The 24,187-nt window shown below is 39.0% G+C and overlaps 1 pseudogene; it reads left to right on the forward strand.

Annotated features, from left to right (window-relative positions):
- The window catches only part of LOC139711745 (uncharacterized), a 114,609-nt pseudogene that overhangs the window by 14,632 nt on the left and 75,790 nt on the right, over positions 1–24,187 (forward strand).

Consider the following 24,187-nt stretch of genomic DNA (forward strand, 5'->3'; position numbering starts at 1 on the left):
GCTGTGTCACTGTCATATGTGTGACCCTCTGTTCTGTGTCCAAGTCGACAGTGAGTGAAATACACAAGTTTGATAAGGTCACGATACCATGCCCTCACATGTCTTCCTTTGATCTGCATGCAAATCTTTACTGAATTTCCATAAACTTTGAAAACACATCAAAAGGAAAGTATGACATATAATGCCATGGACATGTTGTTGATGCTACTTATATATAAAACTACCCTATTAATAATGAAGTTGTGCACACAATATCCCCAAATTTTTGTCAATATAAATCCAACAGTTTGTGATTTAGTTCATTTTGCTGTACTTTGTCAAAGCAAACAGTGTTAATATACATGTAGAGTTTCCCTTTCAAGAGCTACAGTTGTGTATACATGTAGTCCATCCCTGCCCATTACAGATTTAATTCCTTTTATACCAGTGATAGAAAGTGAGACTGTCGTCACAAAGCAAAAATGATTCATCACTCATGAAACAGCGGAAGACAAGATGGGCATCATTATGTGATTGGCATTTTGGGGTTTGACATTTTCAAGTACAGTGTACTCCTTCAAGCAGGCTGCAGTAAGATCGAGGCATTACACTCAATGAACTACTCCATCGCGTATGTGTACGTGGTATATATTACTTGCAATGACCTTTCATATGAATTTCCTCCTCTGATTTTTGAGTCTTCATTCCTCCACTTCAAACTTCTGGTGTCAAGACAAATTTTATTGTCCGGGGCTCTCCGAAGAGAGTGTGGTGAGCAGTGATGAAGGATATAAATGTGAGAATTGTAATATGTGCTGCTTGTAACATCTTCTAATCATGTGTGGTACAAATTGATGCTGTGTACACTTTGTAATATGCTAACTGGATTACTGTGCATGGCACTGGTAGAAGTAGGGTGTGCTTCTAAAGAAGAGGTTACTGTAGGCCTACAATAGGCTACATGGGTCAGTGCATTGACCATTTTGGCCTGATGAGTCATGGGGGGGGGGGGGTGTACCTGTCTGTAGTAGCTCTCTGCTTATTAACCAAGTGACCATTAAAACACACATGCTGCTACATAGACCCCTGTTTCTATAATGACCACTTGCCTAATTTTGTTCATGGTTGACTCTTGTGTGTGATGTTCTTTGAACACTACTTCTCAGTGATGTTGGCTCAAAGTTTTAAAGAACTTGGCTAGTTTGCCAGCTGCTTTTACACCTCAGAATCCTGTATATGGTACCATCCAGTGCCAATGCATACTTATATCTCCTTGAATTCATGTGTATGCATAGCATACTGTTTATGAAAGTATATGATGTAAAAAAAAAATATTTGTATCATCTTTACACTTTTTTAAACCTATACAATGTACATGGTAATAAGGGCGACTCACTACGTGGAAACTGTCATACAGCAAAGCCATCAGTATACCATTTGGCAACAATGTAAACAAACAAACAAACAAACAAACAAACAAACCAGCGACAGCAGTTTCTACAACTGTAATTGTGTGTACTTGTGTGTGTATGTGTGCGTTGGACAAAATGGGGAGAAACTGAAATGCGACAGTCGAAGGTGGCCAAAGTGCAGGAATGATATAGGGCCTATATTCACTTTTCACCTTCTTCATGTCACTTCCCCTTGGCACTTAACTGCATCTAATGGGATTTTTACCCGTTCCACATTCATGTCATACATAGCAGAGGTATTTATGAGCGACTACTTTATTGCCACAAACTTAATGCGCTCCCATGAATACTGTGGTATTGTGCCTGGGTGGACTTTGTTTGTTCAAGAAATGGTGCATATTAGTTCCTCTTACAATGGACTTGGCTTTCATTTGTTTTCTGTCATTCATTTCACTTCATTGCCCACAAAGACAGATCTGTGTATGTTGTGATTATAAAATGCATTTCATTTATTTTTGAAAGCCAGCCTTGTCTTCAGCTTATTACATAGGCCTATTTATCCAAAACAGTAATGGAGATTATTTGAATAAAACGGATATTCAACACTTTTAAAGCAGAGCTCTTCCAGTATGATATGACTTTGGAGTCCTAATTAATGACTATTAAATACTATATAAATATAAGTCCTGTTCTAGACAAAGCCGTACATATGCCAGGATTCACGTAATTGACCCAAGTCTGTGAAAGGGTCATAAACCTGAACCTATTGTGACAACAGAAACGTGTAGGGCCGAGAGTGAGAGTTGAGAGCCCTCGTGTCGATTTTGAGCACAAAAGGAGATACGCATCATAATGTTTATGGTTAGGGACTACAATGAAGAAGGAAAATTTAGTAATACTGTGATGTTCAGCCTGTACAGGCAATTTTTGTTGGGTACAGTAGAGCATGTTTGCATGCATTTAATATGAACAAGATATTATTTTCTTTTACATCATGTGTGCCCCAGAGAATCTGTGGACTTTCCGAGGTGACATTTCTCCTGTACGTGTGGTCGGCAGTTTCGGTTCAGTTAACCATCAAATATTTATGGCTTGGCCTCGTGCCAGGCTATTCTGCGATGCATTCTGACCAGCTGGACCTTCCTGAAGAAAAGAGCCATTTGACCAATGATGATGCTGACGCATCCTCCCAACTGTACTAGAATCGCAAATTGTTGTAGTATTCCCATCACTCGTCCTCCTTGCGAGTGCAAAGAGAATTTTCAATTTGTGTGAAGGGTGTGTACACCCCGTTCAATTCCCTTTGAGTACATACCACATGCCAACCTGCCACTAAGTAGTAGAATGCTGGTGCTATCAAGCTTGCAAACTTTGATAAAGAACATTGGTAAAATATCTTGAAATGACTGAAGCATGTGCAGGTAAAAGAACTTGAAGAAGAAGTTCAAAAGAAGAACTGTAAACTGATGGAAGTCCCTGAAGAAGAAGAAGTACCAGTACTGTAAACTAATGGAATTGGTAGTTAAATCACATCATACAAGTTCAGATGACCTGATGATGAAGTTTTGGTCTTTTTTTCACATATAATATCTTGTCTTTGTAAAAACAAGAAGAATGCCTGTAAAAATGTGCGCTCACCAAGAGGACGACCACTATAATTTGTCTCTTGAGTACTAAATCATATTTGTTAACAGGTATATTTAGAATGTAGCTCTCAACGAATTTTGTTTGTTTGTTTGTTTTTGAATAGCTGAAGAAAGCAAATGCTACGTTAAGTTTGTTCTTTTTCTGGAAATGAAACTAGTTGAGAAAAGGATAAGTAGTAAGAAAGAGGAATTGAAGCAGAGATTAATGAAAACAAAAGGAGAAAATGTATGTTGTAACTACATATATTTGTCTGTTAATGATACTGTTTAGTGGCAGTAGATGTGTGTGTGTGTGTGTATGTGTGTATGTGTGTATATAAATATATTACGAGATTATGTGAGACAGAGACAGAAATAGAGATGAGAAAGTGAAAGAAAGAGAGAGAGAGTAAAGGGGGAGAGAGGAAGTAGATACTTGGAGAAAGAGAAAAGGGGAGGGAGAGAATGCGAAGAGGTTGAGCCATACTGCGCAGAAGGGTGATCTGTCTTGGGCAGGCAAAAAAAGCTATTCATTCTCGTCACGTCATTCAGGGTTTCCCATCTGTGAAGAAATAATACTCTCACCGAACATGGCCCAATAGGGTGTAGTGTATTATGGCGCTCATATAGGGAGTGCTGGGGGAAAAAATGGGGTGGGGGGGGGGGGAGAAATAGACTTGCGAAGACCATCAAGAGGTGGTAACTGCATTGGCCCAAGCCCGTGAGCAAATATTGCAGATTGTTTTTAAATATTGCAGATGTTTAGAGCATCTCTGCCACATTTTTACCCCCTGTAATGTCATTCAGACCTGTGTAAATGCCAAGGAGAGGTTAGAGATAAAGTTATTCTCCTACCAGACTTGCCTCATTCAAAGGCTGATAAACTTTTTTTTCCAATATTTTGTATAGCTGCAGGCGACAATTGACTCTTATAAAATCATTGATGTTTCCAGAACCTTTCATATTAAAAAATGCTTTTCTTTTCTTTTTTTTATAACCCTGTTCTGCAAGTGTCTCTTCTTTCACTGGAAACTTTTAGACATTAAGCATGTACAAATTTTGCAAAATATTAAATGTTTAAGACCCAATCAATTGTAATTGGTCCTTACCTGATGGATGTACAGGAATGTAGGATGGTCCATGTTCTGAATGCACAAATGGTTGGAGTGCTGCTTGCACGAAGTCTGTGGCCTCTTGTAGAAAGTCTGGGCCTTTGTCCCCCTTCATGACGACTTTAAAGGGAAAGTAAACCCAAAGAGCAATGTGGATTGAGTGAAAGCAGTAATATTAGTAAAATACATCAGTGAAAGTTTGAGGAAAATCGGGCAATCGATGCATAAGTTATGAATTTGTAAAGTTTTGGTGTTGCAACTGCTGGGCAAGGAGACTACTAGAGGTTATGACGTATGAGTGGACTACAATATAAAGAAAATAAAAAGGGAATTCAATAAAAATTCATTTTTCAGGAAAATTACACATTCCATCAGCTTGATACTGACATATGTTAGGGGTAGCAATTATTCCCCCTGCTTTCTGAAAGCAGTTAGTCAAGAACTCTTTCATTTTGCTAGAAAAGTGAATTTTTGTGGAATTCCTTTTATATTTTCTTTATATTGTGGTCCTCTCATACGTCATAACCTCTAGTAGTCTCCTCATCCAGCGGTTCCAACACCAAAACTTTACAAATTCATAACTTTTGCATCGATTGTCCGATTTTCCTCAAACTTTCACTGATGTGTTCTACTAATGTTACTGCTTTTACTCAATCCACATTGCTCTTTGGGTTTGTGTTCCCTTTAAGTTTCTCAGTGTTTGAATGTACAAATGTCTGTGTGTGTTTCCATGTTATTTTATTTCATTTGAAAAGACTGGAGAATTGTATTACCTTAACACATTACAGAATGATTTTTCCTACTCACTCACAAGGAGTTAAGGGTATGGAATCTACTTGAGGGTCTGCGACTGCTCCATGATATATGCCATCCATGTGCAGGAGGTTTGAATGTCATTGCTTGGAATTTGCTTGGCTATTTTTGTGATTGGCCAAGGGTGGAAAAGGATGTCATTTGAGTCGCTACCAAGATGGTTCGCTGGATGAATGGTCACTTTGATGCCAGGCGATTGTTCCTGCCAGGCAAACGAAAGGGGCGCAAGGAGAGAATTTTTGTATTTTTTTTTGTTAAACACAGGCTTGAGAACCTACATCGTCATGTACATCCTTCCTTGTATGCTTTGAATTGCAACCCCATCTGGTGGCTGTAGGATTTGATTGATTTATCCTGTCAGCGTTGTGCTTCTCATAGGTGTATAGTTTTGTTGATGATGGTACAGGGACGGGGGTGGGAGTGGGGGGAAAGGGACCTGTCAAAAAAAGGAGGGGGAGAGGGAGGGGGCCTTTTTACAGAGGAAGACAGGGAAATGACGTCATACCCATGCTGTAATCTTTCTTGTCCACGCTGACTGCAACATAAATAGACCAGCATAGTCTATGTAGTAATATTGATTGAATTCTACTCGGCTTTTGAATAGCTAAAAGGGCTTGAAACTGACCCCGAGCAGTATGGTGTGTGCTGTACACTCCTAGGTAGGTAATTTTGTGATTCATGGCATTCGCACGCACTTCCAGTTTCACCCTATTCATTCTGGTAGGGCCGTGGCATTATGCGTTTGAACATTGTTGTGTAAGTTCATTTTGATGCTGCCTTGATTTGTGTTTAGGGCCTATATAAAAATGTATGCTGATGCCTTCACAGAGGCACCATTGTTCGTCATTGCAAGATGAGATGTTCTTTACAAAGTTTTCGTTAAATCTTTACTGTGTGTAGAGTAGTGGTATCTTTACTATGTGTAGAGTAGTGGTGTACAGTTGTAGGATATTACCACATTTTATATCTATGGTATTTTGGGATTGGTTGATTGATGTACTGTTTGATCCAGTAGTATGCTATTATCTATTATCTGCCATTATTCACACGAGTCATTTTTGTTGTTGTTGTTGTGGCTCATAGTCCTAGACAATGCCAGGAGAAGAGAGCCAGGTATTTCATGAGCATCACTGCAAATCATGAATGGCATATTGGACCAAATTTTCTTGAGAAGATGAAAAATAAATCAGAGCGTTTGTGGAAGAAATTTTGGGCCAAGAGAATGCGCACTCATAGCCATGATGCAGTTATAGATTGAGAATTTAGCAAATAGAGGCCCATGCAGAGAGAGAGTGTGTGTGCAAAGAGATAGGTAGATAAATAGATAAATAGAAAGATAGATAGATACACAGAAAGATAGAGAGATAGATAAACAGATAAATAGAAAGATAGAGAGATAAAGAGAAAGATCTGGATAGGTACATAGATAGGTAGATAGATATAACATAGAAAGAGAGCACAAAGATTGATTGAAAGTAAAGATGGATAGATAGAGGGATAGAGAGGGGGAAGGAAAGAACATAAATATATTCAGAGGGAGAGAGAGAGAGAAGATCAGAGGAGGGGATGGGTGGGAGAGAGAAAGGAATGTCATGTGCAGGGTTTGGATTCTTCTTTTTATTTCATACTTCGTTCACGATGAGGATGTATTAAGGGAAACCTGGTGACCCCTGAGGAAGTTGAGCGATGCATGCCATTAATAATTTCTGAGCTCGTTAGGGAGATGAAATTCTCACAAATCCTCTGCATCTGTTCGCGAGCATGTTACAGCCAAGGAGGTGTCATCACTGCCATGCACTGCCAAGTAAATATTGCATGTCGCCGGTGGCCATGGCAACCAAGTTAAAGGACAGTGCATCTGTCTCCAAGGAAGGATGTGCACTTACATTTGGATATTCCATGAAGACAGTGAAATTATTTTAACAGAAATAATATGCCAGTGGAAAATGTGAATGGAATCGAGCAGTTACTAACTGTCTTGGAGGAGTCTGGGCATTAGATTGTTTTTTAGACAGATATAAAAATGCTGTGAATCATCATCATCATCATCTACAGCACCTAATACTGTTGTCAGGAGTATTTATCATCAGCAAACAAGGTTTTTAAAAGCTGTCGCCACGTAATGGGCCATTCAATAACACTGCTTTTTACATGTGAATTGTGACGTGATTTCACATTCTCGTGAAAAATAGTCATTAAAAAAATCCATTACCTCCAGTGAAGACATGCCTTTGTATTTTTGTAATTACATATCTGCCAAGATGAAAAAAAAAAAATCCAAATGTACAAAAAGAATGAAAAAATAAGAATAACGCATTCTTGTCGTAGCACATAAAACTAGTCGTAATTTTAAACAAGTGATGTCTGGTCTAATTACTGTAATTACCCTCTTGAGCTCCCAAGGTTACCATGGTTACAAGAAAATGGCATGACGTCTCCTGTTTCTTTCTTAATTCATATCTAATTCTACAGAAATGTTTTGCAGATCCATCATTTTTATAACTTTTTCATTTTTCTTTGAGCCATCTTGCCCTTGAAATGTAGTGTAAAATCCTTTATATTCCAAGTCACTTGGCTTGGCTTTAATGCCAAGTTGTTGTTGTTTTTTTTCATAAGCTTTCCATACTCCATCCAAACTTTCCCCAAGTTGTAGATTATCAAGCCCACTCGTAAATACATTGTAGCAATGTGCCTCAATCCCATAGGAAGGTCATGGTAACACAAAAGGGATTTAGGGATTAGGGAGATTCAGTAATCTCTGTTCATTGACAATATTAGCTTTCAGACATCTGAACTTATCCTAAAGGTTAAAGCTACTGTTTACCATTTTGAGCAGTGATAAAAAAAAAATGGGTTATCACATTTAATGCATGAAGTTCAGTCATATTGCACAACAACCTACCATTTTAAAATTTTGCAATAAAGCCTCAGATGTAAGGAGATATCACTGACTTTCTCAATAAACTATAACTGTAGACTATTTATTCTAGAAATGATTCTATAAACTATTGTTCTTATTTTGCATGTTAACAATACATTAACATTGATTATACTGATTAACATTTTGACATTTTTTCTGTCCCCAACTCACACTAAACTGTTTTTTTTTTAATCTGCAAATGATAGATAGTAGCTTTAAAGTCAAGATAACATACATTGTTGGAAGTGAAAAAAAGTACATATATTCTTCAATTTTCTTTGTTTGCCGGAGGCTTGTATTGTTACCTGATAAAAGTAGAGTGTGGGTCAGAGGGTAGACATCACTATATCTTCCATGGACTGAATGTCATGAATTTACCTGTACGTCTAGGCCCTGTGTCTTTCTGAGGCCCAGACAATCACATACAAAGGAGACAACGAAACACATGTTAAGTTTGTATGTGTAAGCCTGCTTCATGTGCATAGTGATATCGAAACTGTTTTGCCCAGGCGTGCGTGATTTATGCAGCGGAATGTGACAAGTCGTGAGCAGAAGAATAGAGCCTCATACGAGTATTCATACTGTGTGTATTTGATCACTCACAAAAGAGCAAACTATTGACACCTTATTAAAACCAGCTATAAATATTCACCCTCTCTCTGTAGGCCAGTAGAAATTTATGGTGAGGACGAAGTCAAGTTGAAATGATATTGAATTCTTGAAAAATTCTGGCATGAATGCTTCTCGAGATACATGTTACTGTATACTCCATATATTTAGCAAGTCCAGTTTTTCGGGAATCGGGACTTCCCAACAAATTTGCAAGTGGTTAAATTATCGATTATTGTTTACGAGAAAATGGAGAATTGTATGCGTGCATGTCGCATTCATGTTGGGATCAGAGTTCATGTTTTCGCATGTTTTTAAATCTTGAATTTTTTTTCTTTAAAATATTTTCGCAACTAGCACCCGGCTCGCGAAATATGTGAAAATGAAAACCTTGTGAAATAATCCATGTAGGGCCTTTACAATACTTGCTCCATGTAATTCTATTTCTATCCATGAAAACATGATGTTGCATCAACTTGTTGCATGGTTACACAAGCCCCAAAATCTCAAACAACATCTGGCGAGCGCTTGGATTGGAAATGATATGTGGATAAATAAATCTCTATGTAGAGAAACTAACCTATTCAGAAGTGGAAGAAATGACACTTGGTATGTGGAACTATCCATACTCTTTGGTGTACAAAGTAGGGTGGAAGGTGTTGTATGTATACATATTTTGCTCGTACTGCAGTACTATCTGCAGCGGCTTGAAGCATGCGACCGACCGTGCATACCGGTAGTCTGTGTGAATGCTAACGAGGGGACTGGGTTTGACATGTTTGGGAAGGAGAGAGAAATAGAAGGGAAGTCAAACTGGAGAGAAAGAAAGAGAAAGAAAAGGAGAGAGGAGAAGGAGAAAAAAAATTCTAAGAAGAAAGAGATGTCAAGACTAAATCTTAGGGGTTGGGTGTAAAAAAAAAAGATCCAAATACTTTCAGAGTGATGCATATGATACTAAAGAGCAAATACTTCTTAATTTTGAAGCCCTTTTGATGTGAAGCCCATTAACTCTGAACAATGTTGAAACTCTTTTTCATTCATGGTAGAAGACTAACGGTAAGCCTCATTAAGCTCATGTGATGTTATGTGTCTGCGGTCATTTGACTTTTTTCACTACATATTGATATAAAATCATTAGTGCATGCACATACAAGAATAGGCAAGACAAAGAGACAAAATCATTTGTACGTTATGAGCATTGTGTATGTCTTTAGTGTGTGAATGCGGCACACACACACACACACATACACACACAATTGTGGGACTATATTGCCAGCCTTTGTGTGACCTTTCTTTGACATGGAAAAATTCATGCATGACCCTAGTCCAGATACTGGACGATTTTTATCATCCGCAGTCCCCACACACTCGGCACCCACCCAATGCGCCCAACCGCTGATTGCGACACTCCGCCAATTGGTACTCCCAGGAGGGGTGAATTGTGTAATACAGTGTACATACAGACACCATCAACGTACGTCCGCAAGTACGCGGGCACACTACGAATACAGTCCAGGAAGTGGACTAGCATGACCCTAGCTGAGGTCACTGTGTCATTTAAGGTCAGGAACTTGAAATTCTTTCTTCTGACTGGAGAAAAAAAAAACAGAGAGAGAAAGAGAGGCTTCTTTTAGAAGTCTGTCAACCTTGGCTGAAAACATCCTGCACAGTGAGGGGTTAGGATGTGAAAAAAAGAGACAAAACAAAAATACCAGCAGTGTATAGGTTTATCAACTGAACTTTGACCGGCCAGTCCCAAAGGTAAACTTGCTTCTCTCTCTCTTTTGCAGAATGTGTGAGAGAGAGCACCGAGGTGGCTGTGTCTTGACAAAAATAGAAGTGGCTAGTGTTACTCAAAATGGACCTCATGCAGTAATAGATACTGCTTTCATTCAATTCAATCTTATTTTAGCCAAAATGAATATTATAAATCAGGCCCTTTTGAGGGAAAATGACTGCGAAGCATTTCCCCTACAAAATTAGGGAAAAGAAAAAGAAATGATGAAACTTGTATTTCTAATATAGAGAAGCAATTGAGGTTATGACTGAAAGTTGTACTGTATGCTTATTGTTGTTATTTTTTTTTTTTGGGGGGGGGGGGGTGGGGATAGCCTCACAATCTCTGAAGTGCTTTGCTTGATTATATTGGCATGCAGCAATAGCATGAGAACATACAAATTGCACATTGATCACATAGTAGAGCATATAGCATGCAGAATCCTTCACCTTTGTACCCATCGCTGTCATGTTGTTGGAATTCAGAACTTAGAAGTAAGCAGGAACATTGAATTGTCCATCGATATAAAAAGTATTAGGCTTATAGGTGGCTCATGCACACTTTCAGATATAATTATGCAAGCAAGGATTACGTGTTCCAGAATTCTCACTGGGAAATACACAAGTGGCTTATAAATATGCTAGTTGTAAAACTTGCAAAATAGTCTACATTTTATAAATTGTTTTTCATGTATGTGTCCACAGAAAAATCCAATCAAAATTCCTGGAATGTTAAAAACTTATAGTATTTTACCACATGTTGGTCCTAATTGTACACATTGTCAACATTGGCTGTTATATACATTTTTTAGAGGGAAAATGCATCTTATTAGGCCCTACATTTTTCTTATGTACATCTTTAATATAGAGACTAGAAAGGATAAAATTTTTTTTTTAAAGTATAAACATTCTCAGCATTTGTACATTTGTTCCCTGCTGGTTTATGGAAATTCCTTAATATCAACAGAATTCTATATTTTCTTAATGTGAAATACAACATAGGGATGTAAACTGTAGGTTTTGTGTGGGAAGGACTCGTTACAAGAAGGCTGCATAGATCTATTAGTGGCTCCAGCCAAAGTAAGCTGTGTTAGGTGTCTTCAGATATGATCTAATGGACAAGTGCGCAAATACCATTGAGCGGATGAGCTCTGTGAAGTAGGCAATCCCATTTATGTGGCCATTGTCAATTTACCGTGCTCGAGAGTGTGCCGCGGGAGCGCAAAAATATCAGTGGCGTTACATGTGCATACACTTGTTCAGGCTGCTGTATTGATATGCGGTGGGATGCAATTTGTATGAGGGCATGTACATGTAGTACACCACTGCAACAAGGCTAAATCTATTCATGCATATGCCTGATTGTGATGCTGTCGAAACACCACACTGCTACCCTCTCCCCCATCCCCACCCCAGCACTGATACTCACACACACACACACACACACACACACACACACTCACAAACAGACACACACACATACTCACGCAGAGCACATGACCCCACCACAAGCTTTTCCATATCTATCAAATCAATAACGTCAACGCATAGAAATATCATACATCTTGTATATTTCCAAGAGTGCATCTAGACTCTGGCCCGGGACATCACCCCCACTTCAGCTGTAGTAGCAAGGACTCTACCACATGAAGGGCGGAGAGCTGGAACGCGCATCCCCATTTCTGGTTTATTTATGGAGTCAATCTTCTGGTGCAGCACAAGCAAGCGGGAACCGCAAGGGGGATAACCTCCATCTACACTGTACATATACTACCAGTGGCACAGTGTGTACAATATACAATGTATATGATATCTGTTGTGTGTGTCAGAAGAGTGCAAGATGCATATAAATGCAATGTCCACATTCACGTCTGACATCATATTTCATCAAATAATAGGATAAGCTGGAATGTCAGGTGCTTAATTAAAAACAACAAGCCTGTAAGATAGAGCTAATGACTTTTGGTAAGTCAAGAATAGTTCCATTCTGCCTGAGAGGTGATTTGTAGGCGGTAACGAGACAGAGAGAGGGGGGAGCAAGTTGAACAAAAAGGATGGGGTAGACTTGGTTGTCTTTTTCACTTCTGATTACCAGGCCAGGCACGCTGGTAGTGGTGAGCCGCGCTGACTCAGCCTCTGTTAATGTGAAATCTTGGCATTACAGGGGAGCTGGAGAGAGAGAGTGTGTATGAACCAGATGATGGGTTTGCGATTCTCAGTGAATGTTTAATGCACTGAGTCACCGTTTTTATTGGCATCCATCAAGCCGAGGATGAACTTGCACTGTGGGATTAAAATGCAGCGATTGTGAATCTACCTGGGTGTTTTTTTTTTTTCTTTCCTGTTTTTTTTTCCCCTGTTTTTTTTTTCTTCCACAACTATGCATTGCAATTTACACAATGCTCAACAAGCTGTGTATAGAGTGAATTGGATTTTGTCCGCGCATCATATGCATAGCTACAGAAATGTTGCATCTGTAGCATGTACCTGCCTTTCTTCAATATTTAAGTACTTTTGCTTATTCTATAGAGGCTGAAGAGGAAACTTGCTACCAGTGAGACCAACTACATGTATACAATGGGATATGAATTAGTCTGAAAGATATAACTTATTCAGGATATGAGAGTGGATAAGAAAGGGAAAGATGGGTTGAAAGAGATTGGTATAAAATATCATGGAAATTAAAAAACTGCTAGTGTATCATTGCTAGCAGATCATATTTGACTACATGCTTGTGTTGCATGCATAGTGCAGCATTTCAAGAGCCTCATACAGTCTGTGCAGTTATGCACAAAGGGAACAAATTTATCATATGATTCTTTTATTCATTTTGAGAAATAGATTTTTCCCTTTCAAAATCATGTGTAGAAATGTATTATTAAGAATACAAATGTCCTTAACTAACATGTAGTGAATTTTCATGAAGATTTTGAAGTTTACAGCCTACAGTATATTGACATGAAATGCATTCTAAACCATCACAATTCAAAGAGGGCTATGTTGTTTCACCCTCAGAGGATGCATAAATATCTTATTGTGTCATGGCATGCTTTGGGTTAGGGTTTGTTAGCTGTTATTATTATTATTATATTATTATTATTATTATTATTATTATTATTATTATTATTATTATTATTATTATTATTATTATTATTATTTTATTATTATTATTATTATTATTATCATTATTATTATTATCATTATTATTATTATCATTATTATTGTTATTATTATTATTATTATTATTATTATTATTATTATTATTATTATTATTATTATTATTATTATTATTATTATTATGATAAGCTCCTGTTGTATTTCAGTCAAGGTTTCACTTGCCCTTTATATATTTTTATTTATTTTCTTTTTTTATATTCAGAATGACTTGTGTATATATGAATACATTTATAGTAACAAACATTCATGCCATGACTTTGAACAGAGTACTGATATTGACATGAAATGTTTTGGTTCTATTTACAGTAAGAATTGAACACTCACACACACACACACAAAAAAAAAAAACCATTGACAAAAATTTCCATGAAATCCAATGTCATAAGATTATTACGTGACAGATGCATGCAGAGTGGTCAATATAATACCTGTAGCAAGGTATACACTCGTATGTGCCGTAACAAACTTTGCAGGTGAAGAAGAGATTGCAAAAGGCAAAGGAAAGAGAAGAGGAGATTGAAAAAAAAAATTGTGATTTGTGCTGTATAGGGGTTAGGTTCCTGTCCATCACAAAATTGCATGCACTGGAACTGGGAGTACAACTTGGGGAGTAATTGCGTTTGTGCGGAACGTAACAGCACGCACAGGCACGCACAATGTTGCCGATTTGGTATCGGAAAGAGACGGGCTCGAGTCTTTGTCAATTTGACTGAGTGTATTAGAGTGCCAGGAGAGAGTGCCATATTACAAACCTAATATAATCTCATTCAAGATTGTCACCGGTTGTGCTGCAGCGCAAGGGACACACGCAGAAAAAAAAAGAAGATAAATCAGTGTTTTTCTATCTGGCGTGGCAGATTATCAGTACGAACGAAAGGGGGTGGGGAAGCAGGAGGCTGGGGAAGAAGTGTTACAGCAAATCTGTGCGTGGAGATGCTGTTGCAATTTAATAATCGCAAATCAGATTTACGCCCATTGCGAATTCGGCCTGTGCGGCGATTATTTACAGTAGTGTATCCATGAATACCATTTTCTTTTCTTTCTTATTTTTTTTTTGGGTTGGGATGGGGGGGAGGGGGGGAAGAGGAGGTTGGTATTGATGAGGAGAAACATGTAGAAAGCATGCAGGCTGGGTACTGTGACAGGATGAGTAAGAATGTCAAGTGCGCATTCCATCTCATCATTCAAACATTCCTGTTCGCCCGGTAATGACACCGGTGTGATATCCAGTTGAAATGCAGAAGCCTCGCGCGAGCAAACCTTCCCAGAATCAATGAGAGTATCATTCTGCCATGCCATCAGTAGGAAAAGAATTTTCATTCTTTGTAACACTTTCATCACACAGGCCGTATGTCTGTCTATACATGAGGTGATGATAAGTGTTATTATCATTATTACCAGGCATTTAGATATATGCTTTAGGCCTACATAGTTTAACTATATTACAGCACTTAAAAAAAAAAAACATACAAAAACAACTATCAAATCATTACAACTAAGGAAAAAGATTTTCTTAGGAGCGTGTACTGAACTAGCAGGTTTGATGAAAGTAGGGAGTTTGTTCCATTCCTTTGTTGCTCTTACAGTGAGAGTATGATCCCCAGCTTTACTATGATATCATGATTATGCGTGTACTGAATTTCTTGTTCTCCCCTTGTAGTACTTGTCCTGCTGCCATCAATTTAAATTCAATTTATGTTTATAGTCGTTTTTCCTCTTTGATTTATGATCATGCCGTGAGAAAAATGCTCAGATCAAGCCTGTTCCACTCAGTTGACATGGTCTGATAGTGTGGCAAGCTTTCCTTTTCTTTTTCTCTATCGTGCAAAGATCTTGTAGAAGAAACCATTTGTCATCAGCGTGTATATGTGAGCACTGTGCATGATCTATTTGGTTGGTGCTATCTACATTTCACCTTGTGCAGAAAGTGAAATGATGGGTAAAAGTAAAAGAACTGTGATCTTAAAGGTATATTTGGTATGTAATAATGAAAGTGAGTGCTTATAGAGTAAATGCAGAAATTTTCGCGGTACATTAATTTTCATGTATTTTGCGCTACTTCTGGCTAGCGTAAATTCTAAAACCTGCTAAAATATCTTCACAGTTTTTTCTGCACATTGTAAATGGGTCGACAATTGCACAGCGCGAATTCAACAACCCACGAATATGTTTTTGAGCCGCTCAGCTCAAAAGATTAATCATGCAAAAATATCGACATTTACAATACATAGTAATGATATGATAATCATGTTTTTAAGAGCCTTTTATGTAAGCACTGTACGTGACATTCAACAATTACAGTTCGTCCGTAAATCAAGTACAGAAAAAATGTAGTTGCTGTCTTCTCACAGATTATCTACACTGTGTAAACAATTGAATGTGTCTTTACCCATTTTTCATTCCTTTTCCATCTCTTCCATGTCTCCTCCAGGAGTATGATGTGGCACATAGGCAGGTGATTTGAGTCACCACCCACCGTCATCGCCATGGAAATGGATGCAACGCAATGCCCCAGCTGCCACCAGGCCTACGACAAGAGTCGCAAGCGCAAGCTGACAGATGCCTGCGGACATGCGCGGTGCTATACCTGCATGTTTGCGACGGAGGCCTGCCCCGTCTGTGCAGCTGCAAATGGTATGTTACCAATCCCCCAACCACCTCCTTCCCACCCTTCCCCCTTCCCTGACCCATACCCCATCTCAACCTTCACCTCTACCCACTCATTTCCCAAAAACAATAAGGAAAAAAGAAATAAAAATGTTCAAACAAACGCACAAGCAAAAAAAAAAAAAATACCTGAAAACCTCTTCAAAACTCAAAAAATGTTTGAAGCTGTCAGTGGTTATAACCCCACTTTTACCTTTTTTCACCCACCACTTAAAGATGCTGTGGACATTAGGCCTGTCTTCATCAGACCGAAGTTTCAAAGTAGTGTGCTATTTTGTGGTTAGGAAATTAGCCTGATGTCAAATCAACCTGCTATTTGTGCAGTGAAGATGCAAATAGCGTGCTATTTGGTTGGGAAAATTTCTCCCAAAATCTTGGTCTAGTTTGTGAAATGGCACACTAATTTGTGAATTAGCACCCTATTTGGGTTGCGTCTTCATCAACCCAAAATTTTCTTGATCTTGTCATCGAACCGCGTGCTGAGACCACAGAACTCTACGTGTAAGTTCTGTGGCTGAGCAAGTCGAGCCGAGAAGTGATGCAAAGTACGTATGCATCAACTTCAGGCTAATTTCCCAAGTGAGCAGTTTTTGAGCTGATGAAGATGCACATTCGTAATATCAGGCTATTTTCCCAAACCACACCACAAACTAGCCCACTAGTTCGAACTTTGGTCTGATGAAGACACGCCTATTGTATAGTTTTCAGGTTCTGAAGGTTATTGACAGATTACCCAGTATCATATCTGTTAGTGAAGGTCATTAAGTTTTCGCAGATATCAAGATGTGTAAAATTAGCAAGTCAAATTTTCCTAATATGTTGTCAGTCTAACGTGTAAAGAGATCGTACAGGAGTGTGAAATTGACATTTTTGATTATGAGTGTTATTCTCAAAGTTATCTGGATACTGCTAGTTATGAAAGCCTTTCAAAGCATATCCAGTATATTTTGGTATGCGTGTGTTTGCATTTTTGAGGTGATTAAATGTTTTTTTATGCAGTACCATCCATCCATGCAGCAAAAAGATGTGGCAAACAAAATGCAAATAACAAAACATTGTCTTGAAGGTGATTTTTGTTATTGCTCAAATTCATTATTGCTCTTAGTATTGCAAAATTAAAAGTTCAGTGATTTTCAGTTGGCATAGTATAGAGGATGAGGGATTTGCCAGAGTCAGAAATTATATCATAAAGGGGGGAAAAAAGTACTCACATAAATGCATCAATTTAGGGGCTAATTTCTGTATGCTACAGTCTGTTCTTCACTGCAGTGCTAATGATAGGCTATTTGCAGGCATGTTGAAGAGGTGCCTCATTTCATGTCTGACTGGTTTGATTTGCTGGCTGTTTCAAAACATATTTGCTCGTGGTCATGCACAGAGCGTTCACTGCATGGTTGGCTATCCACAGTCAGTAGAAGGATTCTTTTTGACTCTTTCTTTCCCTCTTTCTCTTTTCATTGTTTGATGGTAAAACAAGCATTTCTGCTCTCCAAACAGAAGTCTGTTTTCCAGATCGATTTGCCGTGCGGTCACACCTTTTGAAAGAAATATCTGTTGACAGGGAAGTCGTGGCGCCGTGCATTGATATGACTCACGTCAGTGAAGAGCCGCTCGCGGAGGGGGTAGGGCCCGCCGGTTTTCGGCAGAGAGAAAGAGGAGAGAGGTGATGAGTAGGCTTCGAGGTTGCGAAAATTTTCGCACTTGACGTGGGAGTGGACGTCGCGTTTCATACATAATTCTTGCGGGATTGTTGACCCTGCGCCGCCACGGTGTGAGTGGAGACGGAATGTCTGGGTAGTTACTGCTCACTTCGTCAGGGCCCCCCAGACACCTTTCTAATATTGTCAATCGGATTCCTCTAAAAGTTGGCAGAGAGGGTGTTTGCCCAATTGGGGGGGGGGGGGGGGGGGAGGGCTACTTGTATCATTGGCTCAGGCAAACTTTTCGTCTTCCCCTCGTACAGCATTTTATACCTCAGGTTTACTTTTTTTTTTAAAGCTGGCTGTCGTCATTTCATATTAAACTGTGTGCCCCTCCTCCTGCACTTTTCAGACCTTCATATCCCCCCCCCCCCCCCCCCCCCCCCCCGCGTACTTGCATTGAGCTGTACACAAATCTTCACCAAATAATCCTCTTGATTTTTCTGGACATGAATGAAAAAGGACACGACATATATCCTTCCACTGAAATTATTGTACTCCCAAAAATAATCTGGCAAAGATAACTTTAAGAGGAATTGGAAGATTGTAGTTTCTAAATAATTACCCTCAGACAAAATTGTGATAACATTTTTGTGTGTGTGTGAACAGTCCAATAGGACACTTGTGAGATGATGGCATTTTTCCTCTTGACAAGTCAAGTATGTGAATGTGGCAAATGTCACTGCTTTTAGGAATCATGGGAATTCTTAAAATTTTATAACTTTCATATTTCATGTCCATTTGATAAAACCTCTATCACTCTCCCCATCTGATCTGACGGTATTGTACAAAATAAACTTATGAAAAGTCATTTCGAAAATGGGATGATATAGGTATTATGTTTCATCACGGACACATGATTCTTTATCCCATTGATGATCGAAGTTATATGAGGGAGAAGGAGTGAGGAAGGAAGGATGTGAAAATGGAAATTTTAGATCAGAATACACTTTAGATTACAAGTACTGAAGGTGAGTGAGGCATGCTGAGGGAAGGTCTGGCTGATTTTAGGTTGGAAGTGGAGAAAGGGTACTTAGCATCGATCCGGCAGGAGGGCAGAGAAAGAGTCGCAGAGTTCAGGATTTTTTAGCAGGGCAGGGCTACTCCCAGCGGAGAGTCGCCGTGACGATCAGCTGTACATCTGCCACACTAGTAGGTACCCCAAACAGTTTTTAGGACATTCTGACCAGTGAACAGGGGCTATTTTACTCCCAATGGGTGAGTGCCCTAAATCCTGTGAAATCTAACGGGATGGAATTTGCCCCAGATTTTTTTTTTTTTTTTTTTTTTCCGTGAGGGAACATGAAGAGATGTATAAATGTAGATTTTTGTCGTATGAGAAGGTTTCCATAATAAACTTGGAGAAGTATTGCACAGGCAGGGCAGATATGTTTTTGTAGCCTGTCAAGTGATGTGCACTCCACGTAATACATTTCCCAAATCTTAGAGACGAGCATTCTTATCTTCTTCGATCATGTGGATGTATCTTTAACTGCATTATCACATTTCAAAATGCGAATGACATAATTTACGAGCATGGTTTGAAACGTGATTCTCGAGGTGTTACCTTTATCTAGCCATCTCACAATCGTGATTTGAGTATTGTCACTGCACATCTACTTTGCGCCGTTCGACCCGGGAAGTAGAGGTCAACTGCAAAGACCACCAAACATGCTGTCATTATTCACGCACAAACAATGGGTAGAAAACAAATGGCACAGTCTTTCTACGCAATGGGAAAAAGCTGGAAGTTGACCTTGGCAGCTTGGAGAAAGAAACTAGTTTCAAAATGGCATTGCGTTAATGTACTTGAAGAAAGGCAATTAGGGTTTCAAACGTGTTTCAAATTGCCCTTGAATGGTGTTTTAAATCAGCATTCTTAACATGTTTGGTAGTGTTTTATCTATTGCTTGAAAATACCTCAAGAGCATTTAGGATCATGATTCTGCCTGAAAAAAAAAAATGTTGAGATAAATGCACCTTTAGTGTTTCACCTTGCAGAAAGTGATCACAAGTATATGATATGCTACCAGTGCATTACAATTTAACTTCAGAAATGTCTAAAGACCACGAAAAAGATCATGTGTTTTCCTTTTCTAGAAATTGATGATAATTTTTTTTGCCCACCATCTGCGAGTGAGCAAAAATGTAAAGCACATGATTGCTTGCGTAAATATTCATTGTTTCAAGTTGCGCTCCATGTTGCAGAATGGCAGTAATTTGATAAGTGTAAGATACTGTGATGGCAAGGGGTTCAGTTTACACTTATAGCACTGAAATCATGATATTTCTCTCCCGGAGGCAATGCAAATATCTTCACGTCTGTTATCTAATTTAGAATGCTTTGCAATTCCAAAGGTACACATACTGTGTACATTGCACATCATTCAATGATTTTGTTGTTGTTGTTGTTATTCATCATTACCTTAGCTCTGCGAGCGAGGATGCAGTTTTTATCGAACACATAGAGCTCTTCACATTCCTTCATGTCCCAAGGACTGAATCTTTGTGGATAAAAAGCCTGCCTTCCAGATTAACACCAGGTTTGGGGAAAAGAAAGACATTCAAGATATATCCTTGCATATATCATCTGTGTTGAGAGGGAGTGCCTATAGTACATGTAGGCCTATGTTTTAGAATCCGGGGTTATGATTTTGCTGTGACTTAATGTGTAGGGTAGGTTATCCGTTTTTGCCCAATCAGCCTTTAGTAATTCTGAGAATATAGATATCAGTGATGGTCTCCTAGTCACCCAACAGCTTGCTGATAACTGGCAGTAACTGAACTGTGTATACAACACCGACATTTCTTTGTTGGTTTTGATGTTGTAGGGAGATGGATAGATGATGCCATTTCACAGGTTGTTGCTCTTAAAGCAATTATCAAATTCTCAAATTATTATTATTATCATTATAAAGTAGACTTTCCTGTCCTGCATTAAGAAGCCAGATATGTGGAATGCTGCGTATTGGAACATGTAGGTGTGCATGCCATGTATAATACGGTGTAGGAGGTGCAGATATATTTTCTTCTCTTCTTTGAATTCTACATAATGTACGTATACCCACTATGTGTTCCCATGATTGTGTGGTTTCTTGACCATTGCCCTCTTCCTACCTACTCTACCAAGGCTAAAAATAGCTCCAAAGAGAATAGGAGAAGCAGGCAGATATTGTTCTTATTCATTGTCCCCCACCCCATCATACCCCCCCCCCCCCCCCCCCCCCGGAAAAAATAATAACTCCATAAAGATATGAAAGCCTTCTGCTCTGCTGTGATGGTCGCTGCGGAAAACTGATTCTGACAACCATCACTGCTACTCCTCCAGCTTGGAAGGACGAAATTGAAAACATGCCTCCTCTTCCGAAAGGAGTTAAAAGCTCCGTTTATGCAAGGTCAGAAACAAAATATGCTTCAGAGGCATACTCTCTTGTGGTTGCATATTAAGGAGAACTTCGTTGTTGCTTTGCAGGTATAGGTAAATGTCCTGTGCTCCCTTTTAGTAGTGTTCAGCAGTGTTTACATCTGTAAGAGAATACAGGGGAGGGGTGGTGTGAGGAGAGCTGGATGGGGAGAGGGGAAGGGGATATGATGGGGGGGGGGGGGGGGGAGGGGAGGAAGAAGAGAGGAATTGGGTTAATATTTTTCCATCTGCTTCAAAAGAGCACTGCCCAGAGTTTTTTTTCTTGTTTACCGGCGATGCCACGCTGTATTTATTCAGTTGTTTTTCTCCTGGCTTATGTGTACAATTTGCAGTCCGAGCTACCAGAATCGACTGCGCACATCATACAGATATGGAGAAGAAAAGAGTGCATGTGTGTTTTGTGTGTGTGTGTGTGTGTGTGTGTGTATGTGTGTACACTTATGTGTGTGTGCATGTATTTCCTGAGAGAGGAAGAATGGAAACAGAGAGAGATAGCAGACACACACGCACACACACACACACACACACACACACACTCACATGCAAAAAAACAACAACTATAAACAAACAAACAAACAAACAAACAGCTGACATACTTTTCAATTTGGCAATTACCGGTAGATGCAGAGGGCATTGACTTTGTACACAACTTGAAAAGCATATATGCTTTTGTTGAGACAAGTGTACTGTATGTATTTCAAATCTTTTTACATATTTTACAACAGAGGTTGCTCCCAACTACCCAGAAAGCTTGCCCGACACTTACCTAACATACAATGTAGTAAAAACTAATGTATGGAAACTGTTTTATTTTTCTATGTTGAAAAGTGTGCAGTTGTGACAAATGAATGAGAGCGTTACTTAGTGTATTGTGATGTTTGGCTTTTTTTTAGGGGGGGGGTGTTTGCGGATGATGCCAGTAAGTTTTGTTTTCTTTTGCATGTTCTATAGCTGTTGTGGATCTTATGAGATAATCTGAGCCAAACCAATGTGCATTTCTAGGTTTGTAGTACAGTAAAAGCTCCAGTTTTCCTAAGGGTTTAATTTTGGCAAATTTTACGAATCACCGTTGGGCTGTGTATTTGACAACACGTGAAAATATCGCCACATGCTGGGGTATATTACTAGTATCTTTGCGCGCTTATGATAGCCTCGATGTTAAATTACAGCAAAAACAATGTTCATGTTGTGAAAATGCCTGTGACCCTTATTCCCAAAAATGTCTGTGCACGAAAATAACAGCTTTTACAGTACATTGGACCAAGTGTATTATGGTGTATTCTGTAGAACAGTTCACTGAATTTATGAACAGATTGTTATCAGATATCATATCACTCAAAATCTGTAAGTAATCCCTGAGGTCACTCTAAAATTAGTGAAAATAAAAATTTTCACTCAAAATTCACTCCAGTTTCACCGTAAACTCTTTTCTGTTATTCACTCCTTTTGAACATTTTCACTTTTTTTCCCTTTTTTTTTAAAGAGTAAATGAACCTATATATTGCATGCAGATTTATGTCACTGTTGCCCTCAAATTTGAGACTCTCAAACTGAAGTATGTGTAGGTACAGAGAAAATTGCAGTAGAGTTGATGTGATGGCATGTCAATGATGTTTGATATTTAAAAACAAAGCAAAACAAAACAAAAAACCACAGGCCAAGATGACTGATGAATTGAGATAACAGCAAAGAACCAAATTTGACGGAAAGGGAGTGTAGTGAGGGATTCTCTTCTTGTTTTCTACTGCCTTTAGCTTCTTACCCTCTTGCATTTGTGTGTGTGTGTGTGTGTGTTTTGCATGTTTCCTTTGCTGGGGACGGCTCGATCGCTCTTTTTTTGCTTTGGAGACACCCTACCTGTTCACCCCGTGGAACGAGTCGGCAGGGAAGTGGCGCCATGTAAATGATAATTTGAGACTCTTTGCGGAGCGTCACCCTTTCCGAACGCAATCAGATTTGTCTGGCGCCGGCGAGCGCATTTGCCGATCGCCCCAAATGACGTGACGATGACCCTCACAGCCCCGCCACTCTTCAATCTGCTCGTGAGACTAATTCTGTTCGCTGTTCCAGGGAGGAAAGAAAAGAAAAAACGAGAATCAGTGATGATGCATGGGATCATTAGGAGTTTGTGTGTGTTTTTGTGTGTTTGTTTGTCTGTACTTGGCTTCTCTGTTCTCTAGACCCCCTTTTATTCCCCGAAGTAGCTAGGGTGATGAAATCAAACTATTTGAGAGTAAACACTTTATCCCTCCATTTATTTGAGGGAATTCCCATAGTCATTTCCCTGCAGAATGGGCATTTAGTCGGAAGGGTATTTATGGCACGTAATATCTGCACTAAATACATCTACTGGTCCTATGTATGCTGTTGGTAAACAAGGATTATTTTTGTCCTTGTAGGATTATGAGGCATGTAAAATTGTCAGCGTGTTATGACCACAACTTATGACGGTAATTTAGCATTTGATAGGTGTATTTGCATAGTGATGTAGACTGAACTGTGTTAAAATGCGTGAGTAAGATTGACTGTGGGAGTGTGTCATGAGACACCATTCTCATTGAGAAGCAGTTTAGCATCCCTCTTAAAAGTGTCGCTTGGGGCTGTACAAATACATATGATACCGTTTTATATTCGCAGAGAATGTCGCATCACGTGGCAAACACATCGTTCAATTCCTGATGACAATATGATAATGACATAATAAACTCTTATCTTGTGGCATCTCTAGGTCACAATAAAGCATTTCTTTTTGCTGAAAGTAAGTTCAGGGAAATGTCGTCATTTCTTGCCACATAATGCTTTTGGTATATAACATAATGACGTTTGCTTTGTTGAGCAAGTAAATGAAAAGCCATCAACATTTTCTTTGACATTTGCTGGAAAACTGTTCAAAGCAGGGCCATATTTAGTGAGACTGCTGTACTAGTGGACTATCATTTAGAGAGGTTTTTTGTGTGTGTGCCAAAATCTTGC

The sequence above is a fragment of the Diadema antillarum genome, unplaced genomic scaffold, assembly GCF_040938485.1.
Source record: "Diadema antillarum isolate AM-2024a unplaced genomic scaffold, OU_Dant_1.0 seq00001698_RagTag, whole genome shotgun sequence".
NCBI lineage: Eukaryota > Metazoa > Echinodermata > Echinoidea > Diadematoida > Diadematidae > Diadema > Diadema antillarum.